We start from the raw sequence: 12526 nt of genomic DNA, 5'->3' as shown, positions 1-12526 counted from the left end.
TGCTCCAAACAGCAAACACCTTTGCTCCCCAGGGAAAGCACCTACTCTCACAAATTTAGTTTCTCTCCAGACATCAGTGTGACCCTGGGCCAAGGACAGTAGCTGCCATTTTGCCTAGTAATCCTTCCCTATGAAAGAAGAATATTTTAATCTTCCCTTGCTGTGGGTTTTGGTTTTTGAACATATCAAGGTACTTTAAGTAAATCTGGCATTACATCGATGAAAACCCACTTGAAGACAGTCACTGTAAGCTTTCACTATAATAAAATGCAAAAAATGTTTTTCTTTACATTCTAACACTTATTTCACTCCATCCTTACTAGTGTGGCCTTGTGAAAGTTAAAAATATTCCCTAACAAAAAATTATGGAATTAAAAATGTAAAATGATTTTTTTTAGAGGATTTAGAAGGAAAAGAAATAAGTTTTCCATTTTGTTTCCAAAAAACTTTTAGAAACTTTCTGGAAAATGTGTTATTTTTAAGTTTTATTCTTCTAGAGTATTAAAAACTCTTTTTATATTATTTCAATGCATGCTATTTACAGTAACACTTTAATACATTCTGCTACTTCTGACATGTATTATAGATAAATAATTGAAATATTATAACATTACATTTTGAACCAAACGATTTGAAAAAAAATATTTTTCATCTTATTGCTTTTAAAATGTAAATTAATAAAAATATAAAAAGGAAAACCACAGAGAAAGTCTGAGTGCAACTAAATAAATATACTTTTTTTAAAGAATGGTCTCTTCTGGAACTCACTTCTTCAAAAAATTCCTGGAAATTGTTATTGTTTGCCCAAATCTGTAAGTGGACCAGCTTTTCAGTTAGAGAGCAATTTTGAAGTGTGCTTAAACTTAGGGTGGATCAAGTCTTCAGAGAGAAGACTAAGCAGGCCTGTGACCATTAAGCTGTCAAACCAAAATAAATATCCCTTTAAGGCAAGATTTTCTAATTTAGATATACTCTTCTCCACATGCAATTACTTTTTATTGATATCCTCCCCCCAGATAGAAAGTACAGTTCTCCATGTGGGCAGGTTCCAAAGAGGGCTGGAAGGAAAAAGTTTATTTGAACAAGCCTGAACAATGGATTTTAGTTTAATTTCTTGCATTTGACACCTCTGCTGGCTAAGTCCTTGATACAACACTGCATGTTTTGTCTTTGAGCATGCAGTGTGCATGCATGCATATTATGTATGCTGATACAAAGACTTCTCAGAGCATATGATACCACCTTTGAAGAGCAACTAAAAGCTTCCTTCCCTAGAAAACACATATGATTGAGTTTTATTTGTTGGTCATTATGACTGTTTACAACTCAAGTTTTGCAGAGGATCGTCAATACAAAGCTAACATAAAAATACCTCTTTCATTTGCATTGGCATTTCCCCCATTTGTGAAACACACAGGAAACAAACTACTGTTTTCTCTGGTAAGACAGTCTATGAACTAAGAAAAGATAGTTGCTCTGCTAGCAGACCATTAGCAGACTTTATGTCTCATTTTCTGCTGAAGTGGTAACTGCCATTTCTAAGGGTACAGCTTTCTGACTAGGGGAACCTGGATGGTCAAATATCATCAACAGATAAAATGCCCTTTACTTTCAAGTCAGTGATGAATTACCATCTGTCTCTCCTGGGGGAGGATGGAATTGTAGTGACACCTTGGCTACTTCATACTGAATTACTATATTTCATTATATCTGCGGTGGACCACCAAGCCAAAGCCACGGCTTCAGCTAATGCGAGATGTGGTTGCCTGCCTCTTCACTGTTCTGACAGCTCTCCCGTGCTCAACTTGCACTGTTAGCTTAAAGCCTTGGCTCTAATCTCCAACATAATTAGTGGATAGAGTCTATCAGAGGTCATAACTCCCTCAGTGGAAAACTAAGACCATTGCAATCTCTGAACAAATGAGATGACAGAGATAGGTGAGAAGTGCAGAAAGGTGTTTCAGCTGGATGCAAAGCTGTTGTGGAGTGCTGTCCCCAAGTAAGCCAGTGCCTGAACATCATTGCAAAGCAGTGCAAAGTGTTCCCAGCAGACTGTGTTTTCCCAGCTGCAAACAGAGCAGTGTTCCCAGCATCCACTGTCCTCTATTTACTCTATCTTCACCACTCACAAGAAGTCTCTTAAACAAAACTTCATGTGACGTATAAAAGGAGATAACTCAGAGGCTCTGTGGAACCTAAAGACATGACTTTGTTGGTTAAAAGGGTTTTCTGGCAGATTGTGGAGTCGGTGAGTCTCTGGGAACAGTAATCTGGACACTGAGTTTAAATGTAAAAAGACACATAGACACATAAACTGTTTCAGTTAGAAGGGAACTACAACAATCATCTAGTCCAACTGCGTGAAAAGGGTATGCTAAGCAGAAGATCTGTATTCTGAGGATGGATGGACAATGTAAAGGCCAAGGGGTAGCACCAAGACTTGGTTTTCTGTCCATGGGCTTAAACTATCCAGGAGATCAGCAGCTGAAGCACATTTTAGTGGTATAAGGGGTAGTAGACATCATCACCTTGTTGTTCAGAGACTCTTTGGTTAAAAACACAAGTTTTCTGCCTCATAAAAAAAAAATCGCATTTAGTATAATGGGAAAGTGAACTGAAATATGAAACATTTAAATGTGTCATGGTATGCCTTTCATAATCTCTAACACTAATAAGAGCTTTGGTTAATAATTTGGAGAACAACAAATGGATGTGTCTGTTGATAACTGACTCCTGAGTGTTAACTAACGTGCAGTTTAACACTCAGAATTTGATTTATAGTTTCAGCAGGCCTGCAACATAACCTTGATGTGGATACCAAGACAAAACAATCCAGCTGACTTTTTTACCGTGTTTAAAAGTTTATCTTCATTAAAGTGACCTCAGAAGGTTTCAGATACATCTCTTTCATGAAGTGTAAACTATGACCTTTGTAATTAGTTTTTAATAGCATTCTGATAAAAGGAATGTGGAAATCTCAAATGCGAAATGGGTTAGAAAGGTTACTTTCTAAAGGACAAGATCTGTATTTCCTGATGTTGTGGAAAGCTCCACTGTTGCATGGCTGATAACAGAGTACAGAAAAAGGAACTTATCTTTCCACTCTCTTTCCTGCTAAATTGAGGGTTCAAGTCTGTATTAAAAAGAAATCTGATTCTGATGAGGCAGAGCAATTGTCTGGCGCACACTTCACAGGAATAAGTCATCAGCAAACACAAGTCTTTCTTCATTGACCTTGATATTCAGCAGGGCACAACAAACCTACTAGAAAGTCTGTAGACTGCTGAGCAGAGTTACACATTTATATCAACATTCATACTTTTAGATGCTATGAAGCGCTGGGAGCCAGAAGTGCCTTTAGTATAAAATCCTATGTTTATGTGAATTAATTGATTTTACTTTTTTTGTGAGGGAATACAGAGTATAATTGAATTTTGTGGGCTTTTTTCTTCTTTAGCATAGTGCTTGCTTGATACAATTTTCAGTGCTTCTTTGTCAAAATTATTTTCCAAGAAGGCATTGTTTTTCATGGCATTCCTTGTCTTGGACCAACCAGGAGAACTTGTTGAAGAGACACTGCCTCATGTACTGAAGAAGTGTGGGATTGATGACTTGGTTGTGGAGCAGTGCCTGCAAGACAGACTGGGTCTGGAGCAGCAGTAGTAGTGTGATCCAGAGTGTCCTCTTGGAGGTCTGAGGTGCCCCCGTGTGATGTGAACCAGAATACAAAGTGGAACCAGGAATGTTACCCTGACAGTTTAGACAGGTAGTGCTGTTAAAACATACAGACAGCAGTCTGCAGGGGATTGATTGAGAGAGACATAATTTTTAATTCCTCATGGAGGCTTCTCAGTGACCCAGCCTGCTCTCCTCAGCAGTCCATTCAAAATCTGTGTTCTTGGTGGCAGAGGTTTTTTCCCTCTCAAGGTCTGTACCTTCCAGTGTTCCCATTGCATACAAAAATGCAAGCTTCAACACAAAATGAATCTTTTGATGCAATGACCATTCCTCCATTCTGTTGTTTCCATGGCATGTTTGTATGAGCTTAGCAGTGAGAGAGGACAGCAACAACTACAGCAGAAACTGTATATATTGATGTGTAGTACCCACGGGTTTCCATGAACAGTCATTTGTTATTTATTTTAAATGAGAAGAGGAAGGATTTACTGCAAGGATTTAACCTGGTAGGGATTTTTTAATAAGATAGCAAAATTGGTGCTCTGTGTGGCTTAAGCAGAATCCTCCTGCCATCAGCAACAATTCCCTCTATAAGGCTATTATTTTTTATAATATATGGAAGTCATTTGTTATATGAAAGGTTGTATACAATGTTGTAGTGAACACGCAGAATTTATTGTATTGCTGCAACTGGATGAGGAAAGTTCTGATGGTACTTCAGGGACTGAGTCTTTTCGTTTAAAAAAAAAAGAACCCTACATAACAATATGTCACTTCAGAGTGTCCATCACTCCATGTTCCGAGCTTGCAGGTATTTTTCTCTTGCACACATTTCTGCAGTGGAAGAGTGAGGAATTTACCAGGGGCCAACAGCATTTTAGCCTCTGCCCACTTTTCTCTCATTTAGACTGGGAGTGCATGCAGTCCCGGTTTAACATATACCAGCTACAACCCCCTGCGAATATCTAAAGTGACAAATTGTGTGTGATTTATTGTTCATTATGCATGTTTTCAATACAGTAAATAACATACTGACTTCAGGGATTTAAAAAATATGATTGTAAGTTTGGATGTTCAATAGCGATATCTTCCAGGTGGTTTGAATAGAGACTGGCTCAAATCACCCCCTAAGGACATTTTGTTTTGAAAATGTTTATACTCTGCTGCTGAATACTAATGCTAAAATATATCTCTTTTTTTGAGGCTATTTCATACTTTTTTTCAGGAGTGTGTGGTTATTATAGATTGAGGTTGCCAATTTTTCTTTCTGTATGTGGATAGCATTAATATTAGATGCTTAGCACAAACATCATGATCATTTTTTTCTGAATATGTAGAGGAATAAATGGTTCCCTATTGTATATTAATGCACCTCTGTTAAGTGGTATGAAAAGTATCCTTGTCAGAAGATATTACAATAGTATTATTCTGCTTTTGTGTCCATTTATTGTGTAGGTATAAATATCTAATGATCCATCCAGCTAAATAACATGCCACCACAGTGAAATATTTATCAACATTTATGGGTATAAAATGTGCCAGAACCTATGATTGGCAAAAAAAAAAAATCCCCAAAGCTCCTTTCTGGCCTTATGACCTGTGGTTCAGCAACTAGAGATCTTAAAGTCAACAGTTTTTTGCTCCTTGGTGGCTCTGTTAATGTATCACTTTAGTACATCACACATGAGATCAACATAGAAGATCAGAGTAACACTGAGAGGCAGCTCTGAAATCTTGCTCAGTGTTCTGCTAACAAAACTACTAGCCTTGCTGTTTGGGAGACTTATTTTTACATAAAAAGACTATCAGTTCACTCTTAGAGTTACTATATAAGAAAGCTTTCAGTTCATTTTCAGTCCATCAGTCTCTGTAAGTGATAATTTTTGCCAGTTTATTCCATTTATGATGATAGAAGCCATCTGTCTCTCTCTGCTTTGCATGTCCTCAAATGGGTTCTTACATGTTAAGGAAACCTTTTGTCTTCTACCCTTAACATGCAGTTGCCATTTTAATAGAAATTATAACACTTTCCCTTAAGAGTTCCTTTTGAACTCCACTATTTTGAAAATATCTGCTTTAATTGGCTGCTTATTTCTAGCTAGAAGCATGATTGAAATGTTTCATATTTCTCCAAGCTGTGAGTATTAAATAATTGATAGTTGGGAACAAATTCCTAAGCTGCAATTTAATCACAAACATCTCAAGCTGCCATTTGTATTGGCCAAATTGCTGAAGCACAGCTTTTTATTTAATCAGGACATAATATATTATTTGCAGAACAATTGTGATCTTTCTCCTTCTCATGAGACCCTTATCCCAGAGGCTTGCCTGGTTAATGGCTGAGATGTGGTACACATGAGAAAAATCTGCCATAGGTTGACCTCTGGAAAGGAGGAAAACATTTATATTTTGTTGGCTTTCCTGTTTAGGATTCTTTGCCTGACTTTGGCCTCTTGTTGACGAGAGCCCCTCTTTGTGCGCAGCGAGCTCACTCCCACCCTTCTGCAGCCTAGACCTGGCGTGTCCCTTAAGGGTGGAGTGCTCTGAGCTGTAACAATATGAGGTTGCTGGTGCTCTGCGGGTCACTGTTTTCTTTGGAGGCAGATGGTTATTGTAGTTTCCAGTATAGCAGTGGAGTCCCTCACTGAACAGCACAACCCTGGCTGCTGGGAATTCCAGAATACTGTCAAAATATTTTTTGTTGTTGCTGATACGGCAGAAAGACACAAGGCGTGTTGCTGAGGAAATGCAATAAAATAACAACAGGACAGATATCAGTGGTAACTCACACCTTAAAAGCTTCAGAGCTCAAAACAGGCAAAGTTTGGACACTTAATCTGACACATTTCATTTACACTTTGATTTCTCACAATGCCTCGAAAGGTTCTTGAGGGATTTCTGACACTTACTACACCAAAATTTAATAAAACCAGTCCTTATATGATTCTACCTAGAATCCAAAATTTCTAAGAAACACAAATGTGGAAACAACTTTTTAAAGCAATTTCCTTTTGTTTTATGCAGCTAATTTGTTTTAAGTGCAAGAGCTTCAGCCTTTTATTGAAAAAGATATCTTAGTTGTTTGTCTAAGAAAAGTTAGCCATTCATGTATATCTTACATATAAAAGGGAGTAACTTATATGTAGAAAATTGGAACAACCTATATTTGTATTGGATTAGAACAACCTACAGTTGCAACACTGGAATAATCTAATTGCAATGGGCTGTGGAAATAAGGGAAACATATCCAGCAGTATCCTTGAAAACCCTTGCCAGGGAGCTTCAGGTATTTAGTATGTGTTGTGAATTAACCCATGTACACATGGGCCCCTTAATTCGCTGGTAGGAAAGTGGGTGTTGCAGACAATTCACTCTCCAGAGCTGTAGGAGGAGCTTTTGCTTCTAAGAAAGATGTGTGTCCTATTTCTGCTGACACTGGGAAACACAGAGGAGGTACAAAATAGAAGAACTTGTCAGGAATCCCCGTGCACCCACAGAGCTGTAACAATAGTATGATGCCAGCATGGATATTAATCTGAAACGTCACAACAAGGTAATAATATGAGGACATGAGCCTGAGATACACTGAATGAATTTAAATTTGATCTCTACAGAATATGACACCCCTGTGTTTTCATCTGTTAAACTCGGGTGTCTTTAGGATCAGCACAAAGTCTTTCAAAGCATATGCTTTGTGTCTGCTAAGTAGTCAGCAGTTGATACATCATAGAAATCCTTGCTCAGATATGCCAAGGTTACTTCAGTAGACTCGAGCATTAATCATTTACCTAACTTAAATGATATAGACACACACAGGTATAAATATTCCCCTGTATTGTGTTTCGACCATTGAAAAAAGAAAAAAAGAAAAAAAAAAAAGAGACCTGCATTCCTGATTTTCCTATGACTGTCTTGACACAGCCTAGGAACACATGGAATGCATTACCCTAGTCTGGGTTGCTGGAGGGCATGAATGGCTCTTAAAAGGAGAGGATTTACTGGACTGTGTTGTCTCTAGTTCAGCAGCAATGCTGGCTGTAATCTGTAAAAGCTCCTTGTGACTGGGAGAAATTAGAAAACCTGTGCACCGACTCTGAAAAAACAGGCTTGTGATGGGGAACACACTTATTTTGGTGTGTTGAATGCTGGCTGAACAATATTCCTAAATAGACCAACTGGCAGAATAAAAGGCTTTCTCCACCAGGGGGAAAAAGTCAGTTCAATACTCAATTAAACATAGAGTAGATCATCAGCTGTTCCTTGTTAATTTTAGGCTGTCATGACAAGGCTGTACCAATCACACATCTTTATGATTAACCAAACTTTTGGTTCCACATACCTTAAGGTCCCTGGGTCAGTGAAAGGTCTTCCTTAGTTCCTGGTTCACCAAAGGAAATAGATTGTTGCTCAAAGGAGTATTCCAAGCATAGCAGGACACTTCTTTACAAGAATACACTTTCTTGCAAAAAAGTACTACCATCTGTGTATCTAAGTCTCCTGGGGGTGGAAAGGTGGAAAACCACTTCTCATAGCTGGCTAATGCTGAACTCAGAAATGCAGATGACTTCTCTTGTCTTACTCAGGTGACTTCCATACATTTCCATACACTTTCTAGAGGTGGATGTGGTGCTTAGCTGTTGTCATGCATAGACTTTGCCTAGGTATCCTTCATCTGCTGCAGCAGGAGTTGGCTTGGTGTCTGATTTTTTTCACACACTTCATTGGAGTATGACTCGTCGCCATTGGCGAGGTAAGTTCAGAGCAGTGGTCAGTGAGGGGAAGGAATTATGAGGTGAATGGGGAAAAGGGCCACTGTTTCACATTCATCTCAAGAATGCAGTTGGAGGTAGATACATCTACTGACCTTCATCTGTGTAATGTGAGTGAGAAAGAGCAAAATTATTTTCTTTCTATTCAGAAGCCCAGCAGCCTTCCAACTCATGTCAACTCAGACCAATGCTTGACATAAGGCAAGGAATTTTCTTTTCCCTGAAGCTCAAAACAAGCAGCAGTTAGAAGGTAGGTTTGACTGAGTCCTCCAGTCTCCTGACATCCTATGCTAACCCCTTCCAGCCACGCCCAGGCCTGTGTTTTGGCACTAGGAGAGAAGGATGCTGTTGCATCCGCAGGTGCTGCTGCTGCTGGGAAAACAAACAACATCCCGCTGCGGACTGCAGATGTTTGCCTCCCCCACCTCCCCCAGGCATCCTACTTTGAACATGTTGGGACAGACTGCAGTTTTCTGCCAATACTTTGTCAGATGCATCAGCATCCTTGGGATGGGAACATACTGCTGACATGCAAGATGATGTGTTATTTATAAGTTTGCCGTTGTCCCATTAATCTAAAAATACTTAGATAATGTGACAGAGGTTTGCATGGTTTGCCAATACACTTGGCTGAAACTAAAAGTGTCTGCTGGAGAGAACTGAGAACAGAGCCCTGGGAAGGACTTTTCCACTGGGTTCAATTAGTTGAATCCCATAAAACATTCTATTCTAACACTGCTACAGAAATCCAGTATTTGAATTCTAAAAAAGCCTTTGATTTTGGGCTTAGTTTGTGGCATTCTGCTTCTGCCTATAGTTAGCCAAACATATTAGTGCCCTCCCTAGGAGCAGCCTGGGAGGAAAATTCCTACCTACAAGAGACAATTTCCCTTTCACAATCACTTCACTCTCAAGGAGGTCCATGCTGTGGGAGGTCGCTGTCTTGCATCTCCTGTATTACTCAGCACCTGTTCCATTGTGGAGCTTGGTTTTGATGTCTGAGAGAAGTCCCAGGTAAAAATAGGAAGATATGGGAAATACAGGGAGGGAAAGTCACCTGGATCCATCCTGAATGCATCAGCCCTTACTGTACCCTTGTCTACCACATAGCACCACCTGCCCATGTTTTCTTCAGGATTTCCTAGGTGTACATACAGAATTTTACTTAGTGACTAAAGTGGTTTATTAAGTGACTGTAAGTTTGTTGAAAATGTCTCAGAGTTACTGAGTATGTGTTGTGCCATGGATCTCAACATGTGTCATTGCTATTTGTCAGAACTATTGCCAGATGTCCAGAAAGCTCTGTTGGATGGCCAAGTACAAGGGAAGGGGAGAACAGAGGAGTGGGATTTGTTCATTCCTCGATTCCCAGAGTGCTGGCTGTCATGGGAGACTGCAAAAAACAAAGACAAGGGAATGTCATGTCCTTTTGCACTGTTAAGTTTTTTCGGTACCCAAACCACTTTGCATCATCCTCTCACAGGCCTTATCGGGTTTGAAAAGATATTTCCTGGAAATCCTACTAAACCAATGTTTTTAACAGCACAGATCTGATAGCAGCAGTATTTTAAAACGAGCAAAATCTGGGGCCTCAGCCCAGTGGCCTTGCCACTGCCACAAGCACACAGTTTTGATAAAATAATGGATGCCATATGTTGTTCCTTAGAAATGTCATGCAGTTTGACTAGGAGAATCATTTTCTAATCCAAGAAAGCTCCTGGGGAGCAGAAAAGTCAACAAAAATCTCCTTAAGAAAACAGTAACAGCTCTTTACCACTAAGCCTTGCACTTATTTTGCATTTTATTGAAAAATACTTGCAAAAGACATTATCTGGTGACCAAATTCTGTAACTTCCCAAGTCAAGATTCTGACTGCATAAAATCTCTACCTGTTTCTGCTTTTTATATGCCATTTCTGCAAAGTGTATGGATTAACATATTATATGGGTCTTTACAACTGTTACTAGGTTTGTAAATGATGGAGTACAGCTTCAGCATTGATTTAAGCTGACAATTATTATTTTCAATGTTCAGTTAAAAAATATGACCTAGATGTAGAAGCCAAAATGCTCTGGTTTTGTCATTAAGTGCTTTTCAGGTAAAAACATTTTATGAAAAGAAAAAATTCAGTGGTATGGAGCCAGAAGATCATAGCATTATGGCCATTTTGAACAGATATTTTTGGCCATTCACAATGTCAACGTGATCAGTGCTATCTAAACAACAGAGAATAGAACAACCTTGGATATTAGACTAAAAACCAGCAAATGAAAAATTATCATTTTTTTTTCTAAAATCTCTAAAACATTTCTAAGCTTTTTAGAATGAAAACAGTCTTGAAATGTCATTTTATTGCCACAAAACTCTTTGTGTTTCTTCATTTTCAAACTTTGTCTCTTTTTGTGAACTCTATTCAAGCTGTCTTGCTTCTCCTTCCTACACCATATGCTCTCCTTAGAAAGTGGGGATGTCTTTTGGTCTTTTTATGCATCCATGGGAGTTCTTTGTTCTAGATAGCAGGGCTTGAAAACACTCCAAAGACAAAATAAAGTGCTTAGCTTTGGATGGTTGAGGAACTTCTTACTCAGACAGTGATGCCCCTGCTAATTTAGGAGATGTAGTGACAAATTCCTAAAAGCCCTTGTCAGCCAAACAGATACTGATTTTGACTGGGATTTCTCCAAAATCAGGGGTTAAGATATAGGTAATGGAAATCATCCTTCAGGATGAGGAAGGCAGTGGTGATAAAGAAAGTGATATCAGCAGATACTGCAGAACTTTCTTCCATAGCTCTTTTCTCCTTAGAGAATTTACTGCTTAAGATCTAGTGTGTATGTGTGTGTGTGTGTTTCTGTGCTAATATTTATGATGGGAATGGAAAAAAGTAGGTTTTTTACTTGTATCTCTGGAGCTGAACACAGAAAACTGCAAATTACTTACAGAAAAGAATAAACATTTTTCAACTCATTTATTAGAGTGTAATAGGCAACACTTGCCCAGTTCTCTGACAAAGCTTGTACAAAAAATATCATATGCAAGAGTGTATAGAAGGAGTTGTAGGGGAAAACAGCTCATTTTTTAGAGTAGGGATGGCAGCAAATGTCATATTAAGGTCTTGATTTGGCTTGATTTTCACACATTAGTTTGCTCATTATGTATATATAGGAACATATGGGAGAGTTACTGCTTGGGGCAGATGGGTCATGTTCCTCTGGGACACTATGCATGCAGAGTGTACTCTTTCAGATCATCTAAGACTGCAGCAGACAACACGGTTGTGTTTCAAAAGCTTTGTCTCCTCTAGTGCATTTGCCTCAGTGATTCTGTTATGTATGCGATTATATCTTCATGCTGTCTGCAATTGGGCCATTCTTATTTGATAGTCTTGATAATAAATGGCATGTGCATATGCATTTTTAATATAAGCCTAGTGTAGAGGAGGCATTTTGTTTTCACACCAGCTGGGAATTGCCTCTCTACAGGTCTGTTTCTGAACTGTGTTTTGAAGACTGTAGTTCTGAAGTAATTACTGTTTTCATACTAAAGACAAAGCAGGTACATTTACTTTTAGAAACTTAGTGCATTTATTTTTTCCTTATGTGCCAGGAAAACTTATAAATTGTTGGTAGGAAGTGAGTTATAATAGTAAGAAAGGGTAATTTTCTTTTCAAGCTGTGTTTCTTAGCAGGGCAGAAAAGACGGAAAAATACTTGGCAACTTAGTTCACAGGACAGTTAGGAAGACTCAGGAAGTGCATATGAGCATAAAGCAACATTAACTAGTATCTTAGGAGTAGACAGTAAGTCAGTGCTGCACACAAGTGACTCTACAGGAGTAATTTTTAATTGCCTATATTCAAATTGTCTATGGCATGTAATTTAATCATTCTAATGTTTCAGAAAGTGTCCCACTATGTGAGATCTTGATTCCCTCTAAGTGGTTAGCACCTTACATTTCTCTCTATATGGAAAGGCAGCATCTCTTCTTTACATTATCCTACATGACTGTTAGTGCATTTGTTCCACCCTAATATAGAAGAAAAAGTCTTGACGCCTGAATCACCATCAGGTGAAATTTGC

Source organism: Pelecanus crispus, chromosome 3 (genome assembly GCF_030463565.1).
Source record: "Pelecanus crispus isolate bPelCri1 chromosome 3, bPelCri1.pri, whole genome shotgun sequence".
Classification (NCBI taxonomy): domain Eukaryota; kingdom Metazoa; phylum Chordata; class Aves; order Pelecaniformes; family Pelecanidae; genus Pelecanus; species Pelecanus crispus.
This window is presented reverse-complemented; position numbering follows the sequence as displayed.